General features: G+C 42.9%; 1 pseudogene; it reads right to left on the minus strand.

The window, feature by feature from the left end:
- Positions 1–750: 750 nt before the first annotated feature.
- On the minus strand, positions 751–18,642 carry LOC135310879 (3',5'-cyclic-AMP phosphodiesterase 4D-like; annotated as a pseudogene).
- Positions 18,643–20,621: the final 1,979 nt, after the last annotated feature.

Consider the following 20,621-nt stretch of genomic DNA (forward strand, 5'->3'; position numbering starts at 1 on the left):
GTTTCGCTGGGACCACTTCTGGTAGTAAGACAGAATTGACAGGATCAGGCCACTATGAGGACAAAAGCACAACCTAAGTTCATCTAACATGTTTGGGAAAATTATGATGAAAACAAACAAAAAAAAAGACATCATACTGAAAGAGTCTTATGGACCATAAATGATAATAATGGAACTCACCAATATATAAAATAATAGACTTTTACAGATTAATATTACCATGAGATTCTAAGGTGCAAAAAAAGGAGGAAAGGAAAAAAACCCTAGAAGTATTATCCAGTGTAGCACAGATTTGTACTGAAAACTTGCAAGTTACTCTTTGAAAAAAATAACCAGTGGCAGATGAAGTCTGAAAGTTTTTTTCTTTAAATATAATACTTCAGTACATTTAATAATAAAAGTAAGCTCTACAAAAGATCTCTCTTTCACATATTATACAAAATGTAGAGGTTAGTGCAACCCCCTGGGTCACACTTTTTCATATCAGGAAGACTTGAAATTAGAAAATTATGTGATTTCCACAGCTCATCTTCCTATTGGTAACAGATTCATGTTGTGTCCCATCATTTATGTGCATTTGTTTTCCAGTAGGAACCTCAGTTTATTTTCTGTCTGTTTTCTCAGATGATGAACATTATCCAATGCTTTGCTTGTGAAATAAAATTAATTTAAAAACTATCAAAGCATACCAGCATTCAGTTGGCAGGTGGTACTCCTCTGAAAACATTTGCTTTATTTAATATCTGCCAAATGGAGAGCTTATTAAAATGTAGTTTATGGATGTTCTCCCCCCACTTTATGATGCCATGGAGGCAAAAATTCTGGTTACAATATTCCTGAGTGCCAAACTGAGTCATCAAGGTCAATTTTGATTGACAAATGTCCTGGCAGGTGACAGTGAGTTGTGACCATGGTTTTAGCATATGACATACACTTTGGAAACCATTACCTAATTAAAAAAAAAGAAAACAAACAACAACAAACAAAAACAGAGAGAAAGAGGAAAAGAAAGGGAGAGGGCAAAAGAGAGAGACTGCGTCTTCATTGCTACATGTCAGGAGAATGATCTTCTGCCACACAAGGTTCTGTCTGGTTCTCCACTTCTTCCCCTACTTGCTCATCAAAAGGAATTTCAGTGGATTCTGAATCCTGGGTGCAAAGAGTCTTGGAGTCACTGCAGCTGGTGTCATCTTCTACTTGACTTCCACTGTACTTTTTGGTGTCTGACTCACCGTCTTCCTCAACTGTTAGTTCAAAATGGAATTTTTCAGTTTGGCCCTGCCTACCCTCTTCCTGGTCATCAGATGCAGGAGAGGGACTTTGAGGGATTGTGCTCTGGTACCATTCTCGATTGTCCTCCAGTGTATCTAAGATATCCTGGGCATCCAGGTGAACAAGATCTACCCATGTCTCCCACAGAGGATGAACAATGTAGTCTATAAACCCCACCTGTTTCAAGTAATACAAAATTAGGATGAGCTCTTATTCATAAAGAAATAAACAACTATGCCTATAAGTCATGCAATGTCTGAGAAAGATAACACTAGTAAGAGACACGACATGCTACCCTTAAGGTGGTGTGCTGGTTTTGGCTGAGAAGGGGTTAATTCTCCTCACTGTGGGGATCGGCTACCTTTCCAGCTTCCCGAGCTCTGCTGTGTGGCGGGGGGGGGCTGGGAGGGGCAGGGCCATGGTGGGGACGGCTGACCCCGACTGGCCAATGGCATGTTCATTCCATACCATGTGACACCATGACCAGTATATTGGGGGGGGGGGGGGGGGGGGGGGCAGTTGGTGGCTCAGGAGCGGTGTGGAGGCGGGTGGCGAGCGGCTGCGTCGCCTGCGGTTTGTTTCGGCGGTTCGTTCCCCCCCTCCCCTCCCCTCCCTTCCCCCCTCCCCCGGGGCTTTGCGCCTCTTGTTGTTCTCCTTTCCATTGCATTTCTGTTGTTGTTTCTTTTAATTTTAATTATTAAACTGTTCTTATCCCAACCCACGAGCGTTTCCCTTCTGATTCTCTCCCCCATCTACCGGTGGGGGAGTGAGCGAGCGACTGTGTGGGGCTGAGCTGCCGGCTAAACCACGACAGGTGGCTGAAAGGAAGCCATGCTGTTCTATGTTGTAAATAGGGTCTTTTACCTTTCAAAAGTCTAATTCAGGATATTGGATAAGGACTTGTAAGGATTTGTTTTCAAATCAACTATTCATTCCAAAAAAACTCCAAAGCATCTAGTGAGCCAAACAGCTGCTTTATATTTAATTCTGCTTCTGAAGGAAACCCTAATGAGCAGCTATACAATACTCTCTTGTGAAGCATGTGCTTCATTGCAGATCACTACAGTGTTGGAATCCCTTCAGCAAACACACTGCCATGTGCTATGTTTTCACAGTAAGAATCTCAGCTCCCCTCACTACTACTCAGGAGCTGAATTAATTAACTAGGAGGAAATAAAGGAAATAGTGCATTTGGAAATTCATCAAAACAAAGAATGGCTATGGACCACCCTTTGCTGTTAAAATGTCATACTGTTTTATTTAACTGCCTACTCAAATCAATTACCTGTGATTTTTCTACAGATGCATTGTGCTTATCACACATGGGACTTATCTCCATTCCCCTCTCTTTCCCAATCTCCTTGATGGAAAAATTCCTCCATTATTATGTCTGTCCACTGATGGTAGAGATGGAGTGACTTGGTTGGATTGCTTAGATCTGCATAGTGCACCATATTCTGAAGAACCTAAAATAGATTAAACAACTGCGGTGTTATTACACTGGAGAAAAACAGCTCCTTTTCAACTTACACTTTTGGTGGCTATGAAACAGAATCTTGAAAATACACACAGCGCAAGATTTATTCTAAACAGCAAAAACTTGTGCTTGGTGTTTTTCACACTTGCAGTAATAGCCATGAATTACCTTGCTTCTGCATGTATAAGAGACAGAAAATGTTTGACAGAAAGACCAATCAGGTGCTGACAATTTGAAGGGAAGGCTAAAGCTGCATTCAGTCCAGAAGTACTTTACCACCCCATTAATCTCTCAGAGAGTCACTCAGTACCTAACAGAATATGTCACAGTTAGGAAACATTACAGAGAAGAGGGAAGGGAGTGAGTCATGGTGTGAGAATGGAAAGCTGATCTAACCCATACTGGAAAATGGGCAGGCCAATGCTATTAAGGCTGTAAGTCAATACAAGTGACCATTGTGGATGAATTTTCTTACCTGAATTCTGTCTGAATAGTTATCAAGAAGTAGGACATCAGAACTTGTCACTTTTTTGGTTTCAACCATAGTTTTTAAATCAGCCAATAGATTCATATGCTTAGACATGTCTTTTGCAAGTACCTTGAAAGAAACAAATGAATAAAAGGCTACTATGTAAATTAGTGTACCGATTTTAAAACAATCTTTGAACACAGAAATAAACAGTTCTGGAGGAGCCTATAACTTCTGTATCTGAATACATTATAAAAGTCTGAGTCCTGTATGTCATCAGTGTCCAAAATAATAAGTTTTCTTTTTGATTAGTTTAAGAATACAACAAAATAATTGTTCAGAAAGATCTGATTAGCCTAACCTCATCATCAAATCAGTAGCAAATTTCTAACTGTGTTGGTGAAATGACATACACGTCAGTATGAAAACAGCTTGAAGGAGGATTGCATACTTTCCAAAAATGTATAGATGGATATTGAAACTGAAAAGAACCCACTATTCTTTTTGGGAAAGTACACAATAAAACTTCAAACTTTTACTTCATTGGTTATGGGTCTGATGACATGTAATTTATCATAAAACATTTCTGTGCTTTATTATTCAATTTGCTAGCACTATGGAAGAGGGACTGTCAAGCAGAACTCACAATGTCAATGACTATTTTCCTCAATGATTGCCTCTGTTTTTTGGTCAAATTCTGGAAAATGTCACAATTTTCTTCCTGCAGCAGCTTGAAGCCCACAGCTAAGTGATGATTCTCCAGTACTGATGAGTCATTGTACATCAAGGCGAGTTCAGAATCTGCAATAAGTCACAGGGCAGAACATTAATAAAGCCCATGCTTCTACCAAATCCCTTATGATATTCAAATTAGTTACATTCATAACAAGATTTGCAGATGAACTTTTAGAAACAGAGTTGCTGTAGTTCACACACTATTAAAAGTTACAAAATTAATTTAACAAATCAAGGCAAAGTATGCTGAGGAAAATAAAAAACAGCTCTGCAGTGAAGCGTGTACACATACCTGGAGTGGCAAGTTAGAAAAAATACAAGTAAGGTATTTTTCAGAATACATTTTCATATCTGCATGAGGTAACATGGAAAATATATGCATAAACACACCTAAACTAAAACACACACTGATGTTTTCTCTTCTCATCCCTCCCTCCCATCAGTACTAAAATTCAACTGTTTAAGTCAAGTTGCACCTATCTAGTACTCAGACCTGGGAATACACAGCTGAGGCTTTATTGCAGGTCAGACAGAGAGCACACATCTTAGTTTTCAAACCATGTCCTTCTGCAGTTAGCTAAGGCATTCAGATGCCTAGCCAATTAGGCCTAGCAGTCATTAGTCCATGACAATAGAAGGTTTTGAGATGAGGCTGGTTGGATGGTAACAGTTATGCTTCTGGTCTTTTTCTTGGAAGGTCATGTGGCTTGAAAATGCAAGCAGTGGCCTTGCCTACCGCCTCATACTTGAGCGCGATCAATGCCTTATGCTGTAATGCTGCCTTCTTTAACAAAAGTATTCTTAACTCAGTCACTCCATATGGCTGTGAGAATAATATACACCTTCCTAGCAATGACTATACTAAGGCACACACACAAGGTCTGCATTTGTCTGCTTAGGCCCACTGAAGAGCCAGCTTTGACAAATAAAAGCAGTTACAATTTTCTGTACAGCTTCAGTTTCTACCTGGGCATACTGCACAATCAGCTTGCATATATTTTAAGACACAGCTTGCAAATAAATCTGTCGTCAAAAATGAATACTTTTTATGCAGTCACACTTGCCATGTGCTGATATTAATTTCTAATTATTACAGCTGTTCTATCCTAAATCTAACCATATGTAAGTCTATTCTATTCTTTGTCCTCTTTATCTTCTTTTACAGCAGCTTTGTTTTAAAATCCCTCTAGCTCAATGGGGTGCCTATAAAAGCCCTGTTCTTCAGATTTCATTAGCCTCATTATGCATTCTCCTGCTGTTTTCCTCTCCTGTCTTGAATACACCAATCTTGTGAATCAGGAAACCCTTCCTCTACCTTTCCTTATCCTAATGGCAGCAAAACCATAATAACATAAAGAAAAAGAAAGCAAGTTTGTCAAATAATCTCTCTTTCATCTTTCACAGAACATTTATAAAGCTTGCCACTATACCATCCTATGAGTATATGATTCTACGTTTCTACTTATTTTTTTTACAAAGACAATAGGCACTAGTTTATTTTCCTTTCAAACAGCCTTCTGATGAACCCCAACTGCAAAACACTCAACATTGCCAAACTACTTTGGAAGGGCTGGATCTACAGACAGAGCTAAAATGCGCTCAACTTTGTAATGGAGATGGAAATGGAAGAAAGTTCCCCCTTGGTAATCTCTGTAACACATTATAAGCTTCAAGAGTATTTGTCTGGAAGGACAGAGGTACAATGATCAAATAAGCATCTCCTCTGATGCTAACACAATCCATATTTGTTTGTTCTTTAATAGCATTGAAGAGGGATCAGATTTTTAGACAACTGTGTAAATAGACAGAAATAAACAAACCTGAAATAGGGATACAATATTCAGAAATAACACATGAGTAATTATAAAGAATAAGCTGAAATATGGCAAATATGTACATACTTTAAGTAACTATAAGTCTCTTATGCTTTTAAAAATGTATTCTTATATTTCTTAGTGAAATGTTAATACATTGTAAGGTTCATTGGAAAACATAAAACTAGATGGAAGCAAATGATCTAGGGGTTAGGAAAATCTGGGATTCAAGAGACTTCACATGTGACTTTTGTACAAGTCACGTGAGCATTGATTCTTAAGCTCTCATTGAAAATGATGGGTATTAGGTAGCTAAATAAATCTAAATTAGATGGTCTTTGTCTCTGTCCCTACAGTTTCTTCTTTGTACACATAACTCAGAAGGGATAAAATCCCTTTGTCTCTTTTCAGCTTGGCAACAGTAGTTCCAATTAGTGATGTTAGTTGATTGACATGTGTGCTGGTTCTCTATCAAAAGCTAAATTGAGAAGAACAAGATATTTCTTCTAAGCCACTAAATAAGCAGCATAATAATCACTCCAAACTTAGCTGAATTTCAGCTGTCTGCCTAAAAGCAAAAGCTTTATGTGTCACTACTGGTCCCTTCAACTAGCCAGTCATTCTGCTTAAACGTGAACAACTCAGTGGTTTCCCCATAGCACCTCAGAGCCACCAATATATCCTGCTATTCATTTTCTGATTAAACAAACAAATAAAAACCTTACTTACATATGCCTGCTCTTAAGAATTTGGGTATTACACACTGTTTTGTGCACAAAGCTTGATTCGTCCTCTTCCTATACCACACTGCTGAACTGTACTGGTTACTAATACAGCACCAGAAATCTAGAGTCAGTCCCAATATTCCTCCTTGCAGATGAGTCATCAGATTAAATTTCACTATGGGTGGTCCTCAGGCCATTAAGGCAAAAAAAATTAGATGCAGGCTATACCGAAGTGGAGGTCTTATTTGAACATACAGCAGCAATGACTAAGAATGGGACCTTCCTTCTTCAAACTATACTGCTGATGTGGGGTCATATTATTTTATCACCAGTGCAATAAATTCACCCAAGTGCAGGAATGACAGCATCTATAAATGTGCAACCAGATGGGTCAAATATGCAACCCTAGGTATGTTTCCATTTTTGTAGCTTTTTCTTCTTATGTACTTGGATTCTTAGTATTATTTCAACTTTTGTACTTCTGGGTCAGTTATTGTAAAAGGAGAAGTCGTCAGATGGCAAAAGAAATAACATCATATGACAGAACTTGCACTGACTTACAATCTGCTACCCACTTATAATAGTAACATACATCACTGAAATCAAAGCAGGTTACATTGGGGCAACAAGCCATTCAGTAAATGTGTCATGATCAGGTTCAACAAAGCTAACAGTGTTTTTTCTTTTAGTAGAAGATTGTCATGGTTTCAGCTGGGATAGAGTTAATTTTCTTCACTCTAGCTGGTATAGTGCTGTGCTTTGGAATTAGCATGGAAAAAAACCTGTTGAGATAACACACAGATGTTTAGGCTGTTGCTGGGCAGCGCTTATACTAGTCAAGGACCTATCTAGCCTCCCATGCTCTGCTGGGTGCACAAGAAGCCGGGAGGGGAGGGGGCACAGCTAAGAGAGTGGATTCAAACTGACCAAAGGGATATTCCATATCATGTAACGTCATGCCCAGTATGCTACCTGGGAGGGGCTGGCCAGGGGAGGGAGGGAGCAATCGCGGCTCGGGGACGGGCAGCGTCGGTCGGTCGGCGGGTGGTGAGCGGTTGTATCGTTCGTGTTTCTGCGTTTTTGTTCCCTGTTTTCCCTTTCCTTCCTTTTCCCTTTTATTATATTAACATTACTGTCATTATTATCATAATCATTTATCATCATCATTCTATTGTAGTTATTAAACTGTGCTTATCTCAACCCACAAGTTCTTTTGCTCGTCCGATTCTCTTCCCCATCCCACAGGGGTGGGGGGGGAGGTGAGCGAGCGGCTGCGTGGTGTTCAGTTGCCAGCTGAGGCTGAACCACGACAGTCTATTTTTGGCGCCCAACGTGGGGCGAGAAGGGTTTGAGATAATAACAGTTGCTGGTCACAGCATTGATTCATCTGCTCGCAGTATTAGTTTGTCCAGTCTTTACCATGCTGATTGTAAAGTACATGTTAAAACTTGCTGTTGGTTCTGTCAGTTGGCTGTGCTCTGCAGTGATTAGAGATATTTTGCCTAGGAGACTTGTTATTAAAACACTGGCCTTGACTGTTATCAGTTATTTAGGTTTTGCATGGAAGCCGTTACTGTACTACAGCTACCACCTCATGGAGGCAATTAGCAATTATACCTCCTCCTCTGAGGAGTTTTTTATGGAGGAAATGCAGAATGGCACCGTAGCTAATATCTTATGTAATGTCTCCTCCCTCATTACAACAACTTTTCAGTATCTTGAACATCCTTGGGTAGTTAAGATACATCTGTTGATATTGCTTTGGCAGGTGGTATCAGATCTGTCTAAGGTTAGTAAGCGAGTTAAGAATATAATCCAGAGATCTGTCCCAAGGCTCGATAGCTATGCGTGGCAGGGTATGTGGGAAAGTATGGGCAAATGCCTAAGGCGGTGGGCACCCCCTGTGGTGTGGGACTTCACCCCTGAACAAGTGCAGAATCCTGAAAAATTAGTAGAACATTTGGAGGAAATATGTTGTCACCCTGGCAATTCCAGAGAGATACAGATCACTGCCATGTGCTGGGGTCTGGCTTATGCCTATCGAGCCCTATTTAACACTATTCAGTACCCCCAAGGGAAAGAGAAGGGAACTACTCCGACCCCTGTGACAAGCACTGCGGCCACCCAAACCCTCACGACAGACACTGCAGCTACTCCAACCCCAGCGACAAGCACTGCGGCCACCCAACCCGCCGCGACAGAGACTGCAGTTACTCCAACCCCGGTGACAAACACTGCGGCCACCCAACCCGCCGCGACAGAGACGGCAGCTACTCCAACCCCAGTGACAAGCACTGCGGCCACCCAACCCGCTGCGACAGAGACTGCAGCTACTCCAACCCTGGTGATGAGCACGGCGGCCACCCAACCCGCCGTGACAGAGAATGCAGCTGCTCCAACCCTGGTGATGAGCACGGCGGCCACCCAACCTGCCGTGACAGAGAATGCAGCTACTCCAACCCCGGTGACAAGCACTGCGGCCACCCAACCCGTCGCGACAGATACTGCAGCTGCTCCAACCCTGGTGATGAGCATGGCGGCCACTCAAACCCCCACGACAGGCACTGCAGCTACTCAAACCCCAGTGCCAAGCGGTGCAGCTGAACCAGAGGACCAACCTGTGCCAGTATCAGTCGCCCCTATACGCAAGAAGAAATCATGGAAGAGAAAGTCAACTCGTTTAGAAAGAGATTACGATGAACCAGGGCCATCACGAGAAGAGGAGGAGGAGGAGGAACCATGTGTACAAGAAACGGAAACTACCCGATCTCTATCCTTGAGTGAGTTGCGGGATATACGGAAAGATTTCGGGCGTCATTCAGGTGAGCACGTTATCACCTGGCTGCTCCGATGCTGGGATAATGGGGCCAGTAGTTTGGAATTAGAGGGGAAGGAAGCCAAACAACTGGGATCCCTCTCTAGGGAAGGGGGCATTGATAAAGCAATTGGAAAAGGAACACAAGCCCTCAGCCTCTGGAGGCGGCTCCTGGCCGCGGTGAGAGAGAGGTATCCCTTCAAGGAAGATATTGTATTTCGCCTAGGAAAATGGACAACCATAGAGAAAGGCGTTCAGCATCTAAGGGAATTAGCCGTGCTTGAGGTGGTTTATGGTGACCTGGACGATCAACGGTCCTCCAAAGATCCAGATGAAGCGGAGTGCACACGACCCATGTGGCGGAAGTTTGTACGGAGCGCACCATCCTCGTATGCAAACTCATTGGCAGTGATGTCCTGGAAAGATGACGAGACACCAACGGTGGCTGAGTTGATTGATAGACTCCGGGAATATGAAGCGAATCTCTCTTCCTCGCTCGTCTCTGCTGTTGAGAAACTGTCCCGAGAGGTCCAACAACTCAAAGAAGATATGTCCTACTCCCCACCAGTACGGACCAGTATCTCAGCCATTAGGAGTAATCGTCCCTTGGCTCAAGAGAAGGGATACACACGACGGGGCACCCTATGGTTTTACCTGTGTGATCACGGAGAGGACATGAAGAAGTGGGATGGAAAACCTACCTCAGCCTTAGAGGCGCGGGTACGTGAGCTGCAAGGGAGAACAATTACTCAGGGGAGTTTCTCCAGGAGAGCTGCTGCCCCAGTTTCCCGCAATCAATTCTCCAGACAGAGGAGCAGAAGTGCTGATGGCCTGACTGATCTTAACAGAGACACCCGTGATTCATATCTACCGGAAGTGAGTGATGAATACTATGATCAGGACTAGGGGGGCCCTGCCTCCAGCCAGGTGGAGGAAAGGGATAACCGGGTTTACTGGACTGTGTGGATCCGATGGCCTGGCACATCTGACCCACAGGAATATAGAGCTTTAGTGGACACTGGTGCACAGTGCACCCTAATGCCATCAAACTATATAGGGGCAGAACCCATCAGCATTGCTGGAGTGACAGGGGGATCCCAAGAGCTAACTGTATTGGAGGCCGAAGTGAGCCTAACTGGCAATGAGTGGCAGAAGCACCCCATTGTGACTGGCCCAGAGGCTCCGTGCATCCTTGGCATAGACTATCTCAGGAGAGGGTATTTCAAGGACCCAAAAGGTTACAAGTGGGCTTTTGGTGTAGCTGCCTTGGAGACGGAGGAAACGAAACAGCTGTCTACCTTGCCTGGCCTCTCGAAGGACCCTTCTGTTGTGGGGTTGCTGAAGGTCAAAGAACAACAGGTGCCGATCGCCACCACAACAGTGCACCGACGGCAATATCGCACCAACAGAGACTCTCTGATCCCCATCCATAAACTCATTCACCAACTGAGGAGCCAAGGAGTCATCAGTAAGACCCACTCACCCTTTAACAGTCCAATATGGCCAGTGCGGAAGTCTAATGAGAGTGGAGGCTAACAGTAGACTATCGTGGCCTGAATGAAGTCACTCCACCATTGAGTGCTGCTGTGCCAGACATACTACAACTTCAATATGAACTGGAGTCCAAGGCAGCCAAGTGGTATGCCACAATTGATATAGCTAATGCATTCTTCTCAATCCCTCTGGCAGCAGAGTGCAGGCCACAGTTCGCTTTTACTTGGAGGGGGGTCCAGTACACCTGGAATCGACTGCCCCAGGGGTGGAAACACAGTCCTACCATTTGCCATGGACTGATCCATAATGCTTTGGAACAAGGTGGAGCTCCCGAACACCTACAATACATTGATGACATCATCGTGTGGGGCAATACAGCAGAAGAAGTTTTTGAGAAAGGGAAGAAAATAGTTCAAATCCTCCTGAAAGCTGGTTTCGCCATAAAACAAAGTAAAGTTAAGGGACCTGCACGAGAAATCCAGTTCTTGGGAATAAAATGGCAAGATGGTCGTCGTCAGATCCCCATGGATGTGATCAACAAAATAACAGCCATGTCTCCACCAACCAGCAAAAAGGAAACACAAGCTTTTTTGGGCGTTGTGGGTTTTTGGAGAATGCATATTCCACACTACAGCCTGATCGTAAGCCCTCTCTATCAAGTGACCCGGAAGAAGAATGATTTCAAATGGGGCCCTGAACAACAACAAGCCTTTGAACAGATTAAACGGGAAATAGTTCATGCAGTAGCTCTTGGGCCAGTCCGGGAGGACAAGATGTAAAAAATGTGCTCTACACCGCAGCCGGGGAGAATGGCCCTACCTGGAGCCTCTGGCAGAAAGCACCAGGGGAGACCCAAGGTCGACCCCTAGGGTTTTGGAGTCAGGGATACAGAGGGTCCGAAGCCCGCTATACCCCAACTGAAAAAGAGATATTGGCAGCATATGAAGGGGTTTGAGCTGCTTCAGAAGTGGTTGGTACTGAGGCACAGCTGCTCCTGGCACCCCGACTGCCAGTGCTGGGCTGGATGTTCAAAGGAAACATCCCCTCTACACACCATGCAACTGATGCTACGTGGAGTAAATGGGTTGCACTGATCACCCAGCGGGCTCGAGTAGGAAACCCCAGTCGCCCAGGAATCTTGGAAGTGATTATGGACTGGCCAGAAGGCAAAGACTTTGGAATATCACCAGAGGAGGAGGTGACACGTGCTGAAGAAGCCCCACTGTATAACACACTGCCAGAAGATGAGAAGCAATATGCCCTGTTCACTGATGGGTCCTGTCGCCTTGTGGGAAAGCACCGGAGATGGAAGGCTGCTGTATGGAGTCCTACACGACAAGTAGCAGAAACTGCTGAAGGAGAAGGTGAATCGAGCCAGTTTGCAGAAGTAAAGGCCATCCAGCTGGCATTAGACATCGCTGAACGGGAAAAGTGGCCAGTGCTCTATCTCTATACTGACTCCTGGATGGTGGCAAATGCCCTGTGGGGCTGGCTACAGCAGTGGAAGCAAAGCAACTGGCAGCGCAGAGGCAAACCCATCTGGGCTGCTGCACTGTGGCAAGATATTGCTGCCCGGGTAGAGAACCTGGTTGTAAAGGTATGGCATGTGGATGCTCACGTCCCCAAGAGTCGGGCCACTGAAGAACATCGAAACAACCAGCAGGTAGATCAGGCTGCCAAGATTGAAGTGGCTGAGGTGGATCTGGACTGGCAACATAAGGGTGAACTATTTCTAGCTCGGTGGGCCCATGACACCTCAGGCCATCAAGGGAGAGATGCCACATACAGGTGGGCTCGTGATCGAGGGGTGGACTTGACCATGGACGTTATTGCGCAGGTTATCCACGAATGTGAAACATGTGCTGCAATCAAGCAAGCGAAGCGGGTAAAGCCTCTGTGGTATGGGGGACGATGGCTGAAATCTAAATATGGGGAGGCCTGGCAAATTGACTATATCACACTCCCACAGACCCGCCAAGGCAAGCGCCATGTTCTCACCATGGTAGAAGCAACCACCGGCTGGCTGGAAACATATCCTGTCCCCCACGCCACTGCCCGGAACACTATCCTGGGTCTCGAAAAACAAGTCCTGTGGCGACATGGCACCCCAGAGAGAATTGAGTCAGATAATGGGACTCATTTCCGAAATAACCTTATAGACACCTGGGCCAAAGAGCATGGCATTGAGTGGGTGTATCACATCCCCTATCACGCACCAGCCTCTGGGAAAATCGAAAGATACAATGGACTATTAAAGATGACACTGAGAGCAATGGGGGTTGGAACATTTAAACACTGGGATACACATTTAGCAAAAGCCACCTGGTTAGTCAACACAAGGGGATCTGCCAGGCGAGCTGGCCCTGCCCAGTCAGAATCCTTACGTACTGTGGAAGGGGATAGAGTCCCTGTAGTGCACATAAAAAATATGCTGGGCAAGACAGTCTGGGTTATTCCTGCTTCCAGCAGAGGCAAGCCCACTCGTGGGATTGCGTTTGCTCAAGGACCTGGGTGCACTTGGTGGGTGATGCGGGAGGATGGAGGAGTTCGGTGTGTACCCCAGGGGGATTTAATTTTGGGTGAAAACAGCCAATGAACTGAATAATATGCTGTTAATTGTAATATGATGTTGTATGTCATCACTACTATGGTTGCATCAGTGGAATGTTATCATGGTGGGAATCTCCCAATTAATAATAATAGCAAATGAACTTTCAATGGAACCGAGCAAGTGCAGCAGTGAGAGAACAAGAACTACCAGTGCAGCGGTGATGGAACAAGGACTGACATGCAACAATCTGACCCCACGCACACCGCCTCTCTGAAGGACCCTTACAAGAGATGAAATCCAAAGTCATGGACTAAATGAACTCAATGGACATTTCACAGGCATTCTACGGGGGTGTTCCATAAACTAGTGGAATGATAAATGAAAATCTGTATATATATATATATACATATATTGTTAAAGGATGAGAAGATGGATAAGGATTATTGAAGTTCTACTGAATAGTATGGGACCTGAGCATGATGTCAATGATATGGAATAAGGGGTGGATACTGTCATGGTTTCAGCTGGGATAGAGTTAATTTTCTTCACTCTAGCTGGTATAGTGCTGTGCTTTGGAATTAGCATGGAAAAAAACCTGTTGAGATAACACACAGATGTTTAGGCTGTTGCTGGGCAGCGCTTATACTAGTCAAGGACATGTCTAGCCTCCCATGCTCTGCTGGGTGCACAAGAAGCCGGGAGGGGAGGGGGCACAGCTAAGAGAGTGGATTCAAACTGACTAAAGGGATATTCCATATCATGTAACGTCATGCCCAGTATGCTACCTGGGAGGGGCTGGCCGGGGGAGGGAGGGAGCAATCGCGGCTCGGGGACGGGCAGCGTCAGTCGGTCGGCGGGTGGTGAGCGGTTGTATCGTTCGTGTTTCTGCGTTTTTGTTCCCTGTTTTCCCTTTCCTTCCTTTTCCCTTTTATTATATTAACATTACTGTCATTATTATCATAATCATTTATCATCATCATTCTATTGTAGTTATTAAACTGTGCTTATCTCAACCCACAAGTTCTTTTGCTCGTCCGATTCTCTTCCCCATCCCACAGGGGTGGGGGGGGAGGTGAGCGAGCGGCTGCGTGGTGTTCAGTTGCCAGCTGAGGCTGAACCACGACAAAGATTAAAGAGGGGGAAGTGGTTCATGCAATGCTGCAGAGAACAGCCTTGAGGAATGCAGAAAAGGTACCCTGGTTTCAACTTCAGAGATGGCATTAGGGTCTCATTTCATTAGGGCTTTTTCCTCCACACATGGAGTGCCAGCAAGAGACTCACAAAAAAAAGAGAAGAGGTTTGCCATAGCCTGCAGGGACAGGCTGAAAAAAATTCAGTCCTAGAGGCATGAGTATGCAGAGATCAGAAAACAAGTACAGCAGCCAGGGAGAGACAGAGATGGGCCTGCCAGTCTGCTAAAAATAAAATTGTTTTCTAAATTTCTTAAAAATGTATGGCTATCCTTGGTCATACCATATGCTTCCAATATAAACACAGAAACTGTTGTCTTCCTTTTTTTTGATATTTTATTTAATCTTCCATCATTTTTCTCCTACAACTTTATTTATTTAATGTAAACCAACTAACTTCCAGAAAAGAGACCACATCCAGCACATGGAAACAATACTAGGATTATAGTTCATGTCTTAGTAATTTTTGCTAGAGGGTACTATGTATATTATTTCTAAAATTACAAGCAATGCAAAATGATATTCAGTTAAAAATACAAACACCTATCCATTTACTGAGAAAAGGTACAGATAAAAGCAAACAAATAATGAACTGTGTATTTTTCAGGTGCTATGTGCAGATCTTGCAGCAAATTTTTGAGAAAAACACTGAACATCAAGCTTACTTGTGCTGATAAGAAACTGGTTTGAAACCCCAGGATGATCTACATCATGTATTGCACTGGCAAAAATTGCTGCAAGAATCTCCAAATCAGTAAACACTGCCTAGAAAATCATGAAACAGAAATGACAATCACTAATCAATGAAAAATGTTTTCAATAAGAAGGACTCTATTTTGAATCTAGAATTGAACAAGCAAAACACATTTGGAATATATCAGGGATCTTAAGAGATTTTACACATAGACTATCATAACCTTTTGTAAAATTGTCAATTACATAGAATTTAATAAATATTTCAAGTTTGGCCATCAAACTAAAACTATCCTTACTTCACAATGACACCATCAATAAATTCAGTAACAACTAAAAGTTTTTTTCAGCTTCAGTCTGTAAATAAATCCACTTTTATTAGATCATTAAGTACAGATTTAGGCTTCTAACCTACAGCACAAATTGAAGGTAAAAATTTCAGTCTGATTCCTACGTATCATGGTATCATGTTACATCTGACATGTCTACATTACACAATGAACACATTGTCCTGTATTTGAAAGATGCACATCTCCTAAATGATGCTAAAGGAAAGGGTGACAGGCTACAAGGCATCTTAAAATTTACTGATTTTTCTTCTGTATGAGATTATTAGGAAAATAGGAACAGAGAATTGCAAGGGACCTGGCGCGTCACTGAGTCCAGTCCCCTGTTGCAACAAACACCCATGTTATATAATTGCTTTCATAACTAATCAAGAACTGCTCAGAAGTGTGTAGGTCAGCTGTGGCACCAGGCAGATATTGCTGTTTTACTGGCTAAAGCTCAGCTGAGAACAAGGCCATGGAAAACAGTTGATCTGGAAAAAAACAAACCCAAAATGTTACTGACAGCTATTTGGTGAAGCTAGTGGTGATTGAAGAACATAATCTGATCTTCTTGAGATAAAGAAAATCTTTCCCAAGAGAATTCCTTAGTCTTTGAGGATCAAGACCTGCCAACAGTCTTAAGGTCCACTTATAACCCTCTTGTTAAGCAGAAGGTAAAGCAGAAGCATTCAGTAACATGAAAGACTGGTCATTATGAAAAATACTAAAAATGCAGGGCCCCCCTTGAAAATGAGGGCATAGCCTTCTGAACTACTAAAATTTCAGTTACTTGCTTTATCTGCTTTTTCCAACAATTTACGGGGATATGTCAATGCTTGCTAAACTAAGGGCTGAATTGTGCTTAAAAAGGGGAAAGCAATCTCTATCTTTCTTTCATTTCCTTTCACATCAGAGATTTAATCACTTTCAACAAGAGAATTCCTCAGAAAAGAACATATGAAATGCTATTGTTTTCCAAATAATTTTGAAATATTTATAAATAAATTAGATACTCCAGTGAAAATTTAGTACATGTTCCACTCTGCCTGAGAAACAAACACAAAAGTAGCCTTTCAGGATGAGAATGAATATGAACAAGGGAAAAAATAACCAACACATGGCCCTATTGAGGGAATCCCATTTTATCACTATCTTTTGTAAGCAATTCCACTAACTATGGTGAAAGTCCTATATGGGAAATAATGACAGAACAGGATGTAGTATTAATAATGAGATGGTGGAAACAAGTTATGCGTTGTATTACAATGACAGCACAAATCTGCAAGTAAAAACCCATGATTTAAGAGAAAAAGACATGACATTTTCTGCATATTTACATGTAAATAAACTTTGATCCTCACAAAATATCTTTAAAAGAGCACAATTCATGAAAGAAATGTCAAGATTTCTTTTAAAAAATACTGCAGAAACTAAGATCTTTTAACATTTAGTTTAGAAGAGTCTTAGTATATCCTGTTCTCTCATGTCTGCCTCTTTCCCACCTTAGCATAGTTTACCTCTAGTGCTGGGGCTGATAGCAGGACATGGGTTGACTGAACAACATCTGCAGCATGTATGTTATTGTGATATGCCACATCTGCATGGTAATGGTCTTCTAGGGTCATCAAGTAAGTTATTAAAGTGTCTACTGGAATTTTAAATGTTTTTAACAAGTCCTGTTCCTAGAAAAGGAAAAGAAAAACAATTAAGATGACAAAGCACAGAAAAATCTCTAAGACAAGCAAAAAACCAGTATGGCTACTGCTACTTGCCTGAAAAATGGTGTGCATGATGACTGTCAAAGGTCTGTTTCCAGATTATTCTGCTACTCTGAAAACCTGAAGGCCCCATTTGTTCACATCTTCTAGTTCCTAGAACAGAATCAAGCAACAGACATGTTGAAACCTAACACACACATTCCAGCGGTGTTTGATTGAAACAGCTACAAACAGCAGACTCAAGAAGATTCAGACCTTGCCACTGTGAAAATTATACGCTAAACTCTGAAAGGGGGAAAGCTGCTGCTCCTAATCTTGCAATATTTGAATTTGCAGCTACCAACTTTCTAGAATTTAATTCACTAAGCAGGAAAGAGTGCCTCTTTTAAGTGGATTGCTCCAGGGGGAAAAATGCTACAGTATCTTGAAGAACTGAACTGACACACTTTGCTATCTCACTGCTCAGTGACAGCAGAATTCAGTGAGGAAGAAACCTCCAGAGAGAGATTCTGTGGTTCTGCTGCTGTCTCCCTGGTTCTCAGAAACAGTCTCTTCAAATAAAGGGGGAGATTCCTGGAAACGTAAGGATAGACATATTTCAAAATGCAAAAATTGAATGAATAATCACTTTATGTCAGTTTTATATTATTGCCAACCAGCTGATGGTGTGAAAATCACAGGAAATGTCACTAAAAACAAAAACACAACTGATGTACATAAAACGATACAGCCTAAGACAGGACTTGCAGGGCTAGCTCTAATGCTATATACAGTTGTGCATTTTCAAAAAGACATAGGGCTGCTATATATTCTCATTCCTCTGATAGTATATGGTATGTCTACTATTAATTCCTCAGATATTATTTATGAATAAGCAGCTTTATTAATGCATATACAAATGTTGATTTACATTCCATCTCCAGACAGCAAACATTCCTGCTGAAATCCTGTTCATGCAGAAATTAACCCTCATGGCCTGATTCTGATTTTATTTGTTATTCTTCCATTTCACTGGATTTATATTATTTAGAGACCAGCCTTTGGTGATACAGCTTGAAATTGATGGTTATAAGCAGAGGATGGAATAATACTGACAAGTCCACCCTCCATTTTAATTCAAGGATTTAAATATTCTCTACCTTGACAAGAACATCTTCTTGGTCTGTTTTAACTCCAAATCTGGGGATAATGGAATTAGTCAAGCTGGAGCTGTGCATCAGCTTTTTACTCCACTGATCTGGGACATTGGCCTCTTCTTTTTCTCTTTTTCTTTCTGCATTGGAGAAGGGATTTCAATGTCATGTTGTTTGTCTTCAAAAGAATAAAGAAAAAAAGAATAAATTTGAAAGGAGTTACACATATTTTTTTCCCACTTTACTGTTGAGTTGCATATTATGTATATCGTAAATCTTAACAAAACTTTTTTTATTTCTATGTTTGGAGATTTTGCAACAGATTTTTCATATCAAGAGCAGTAAAAACATGAAAGGATAAACATAGACCTATACCTCAACATAAGCAGATTTCTGTTTCACAAATTGCCTGAACTGGCTTTAAATGTGACTTGTCTGATTTCCACTATTCCTGCACCCTTAGCACTGTAGATAGGGCTAATCCTTTCATTTAAAAAATATTATTATAACTGAAAAGAAATCTAAACTTTCATTCTTAAGAAAATTTTAAATTTCTTCTTTTCTGGGAAAAACACTCTGAAATTGTAGTTCTAAAACAATAAAAATGGTATCTCATGTAAATCTTTACAAAACATTTCAGGACTCAAAGGACCTAATACTTGGGGACTGGTCCTGTTTGTGCTGAGACTGCACAACTCAGAAAGACTCTTGCCAGTGGAGCCATATCAGCAAACGCTTGAAATAGAGACCACCCGATCCGATCCCTGTCCTTGAGTGAGTTGCAAGATATGCGGAAAGATTTCAGCTGTCGTTCAGGTGAGCACATTGTCACCTGGCTGCTCCGATGCTGGGATAATGGGGCCAGTAGCCTGGAATTAGAGGGAAAAGAAGCCAAACAACTGGGATCCCTTTCTGGGGAAGGGGGCGTTGACAAAGCAATTGGAAAAAAACCACAAGCCCTCAGCCTCTGGAGGCGACTCCTGTCTGGATTGAAGGAAAGGTATCCCTTTAAAGAAGACGTTACATATTGCCCAGGAAAATGGACAACCATCAAGAAAGGCATCCTGTGTCTAAGGGAATTGGCTGTGCTTGAGGTGATTTATGGTGACCTGGACAATCAAGAGTCATCCAAAGATCCAGATGAAGCCGAGTGCACACGACCCATGTGGCGGAAGTTTGTACGGAGCGCACCATCTTCGCATGCAAACTCATTGGCAGTGATGTCCTGGAAAGATGACAAGACACCAACGGTGGCAGAGGTGATTGATAGACTCCGGAATTACAACACAAATATCTCTTCCTCGCTAGTCTCTGCTGTGGAGAAACTATCCCAAGAGGTCCAGCAACTCAAAGAAGATCTGTCCTACTCCCCACCTCGACAGAGTAGTGTCTCAGCTGTTAGGAATAAGCGTCCTTTGGCTCAAAGAAGGGGATACACACCACGGGCCACCCTATGGTTCTACCTGCGTGACCACGGAGAGGACATGATGAGGTGGGATGGCAAGCCTACTTCGACCCTAGAGGCACGAGTACATGAACTGCAAGGAAGAACAGTCACTCAGGGAGGCTCTTCCAGGAAAGCTTCTGCTCCAGTTTCCAGCGAGCAAATCCCCAGACAGAGGAGTAGAAGCGCAGATTTTATTTCTAAGTGTAATAGAGGGACTCCTGATTCACATTTACAGGAAGTGAGTTGTGACTGCCATGATCAGGACTAGAGAGGCCCTGCCTCCAGCCGGGTGGAGGAAAGGGATAACCGGGCTTACTGGACTGTGTGGATCCAATGGCCTGGCACGTCCGACCCACAGGAGTATAAAGCTTTAGTGGACACCGGCGCACAGTGCACCCTAATGCCATCAAACTATATAGGGGCAGAACCCATCAGCATTGCTGGAGTGACAGGGGGATCCCAAGAGCTAACTGTATTGGAGGCCGAAGTGAGCCTAACTGGCAATGAGTGGCAGAAGCGCCCCATTGTGACTGGCCCAGAGGCTCCGTGCATCCTTGGCATAGACTACCTCAGGAGAGGGTATTTCAAGGACCCAAAAGGTTACAAGTGGGCTTTTGGTGTAGCTGCCTTGGAGACGGAGGAAACGAAACAGCTGTCTACCTTGCCCGGTCTCTCAAAGGACCCTTCTTGTTGTGGGGTTGCTGAAGGTCAAAGGACAACAGGTGCCAGCTGCCACCACAACAGTGCACCGACGGCAAT

Source organism: Phalacrocorax carbo, assembly GCF_963921805.1.
Source record: "Phalacrocorax carbo chromosome W unlocalized genomic scaffold, bPhaCar2.1 SUPER_W_unloc_4, whole genome shotgun sequence".
Taxonomy (NCBI): Eukaryota; Metazoa; Chordata; class Aves; order Suliformes; family Phalacrocoracidae; genus Phalacrocorax; species Phalacrocorax carbo.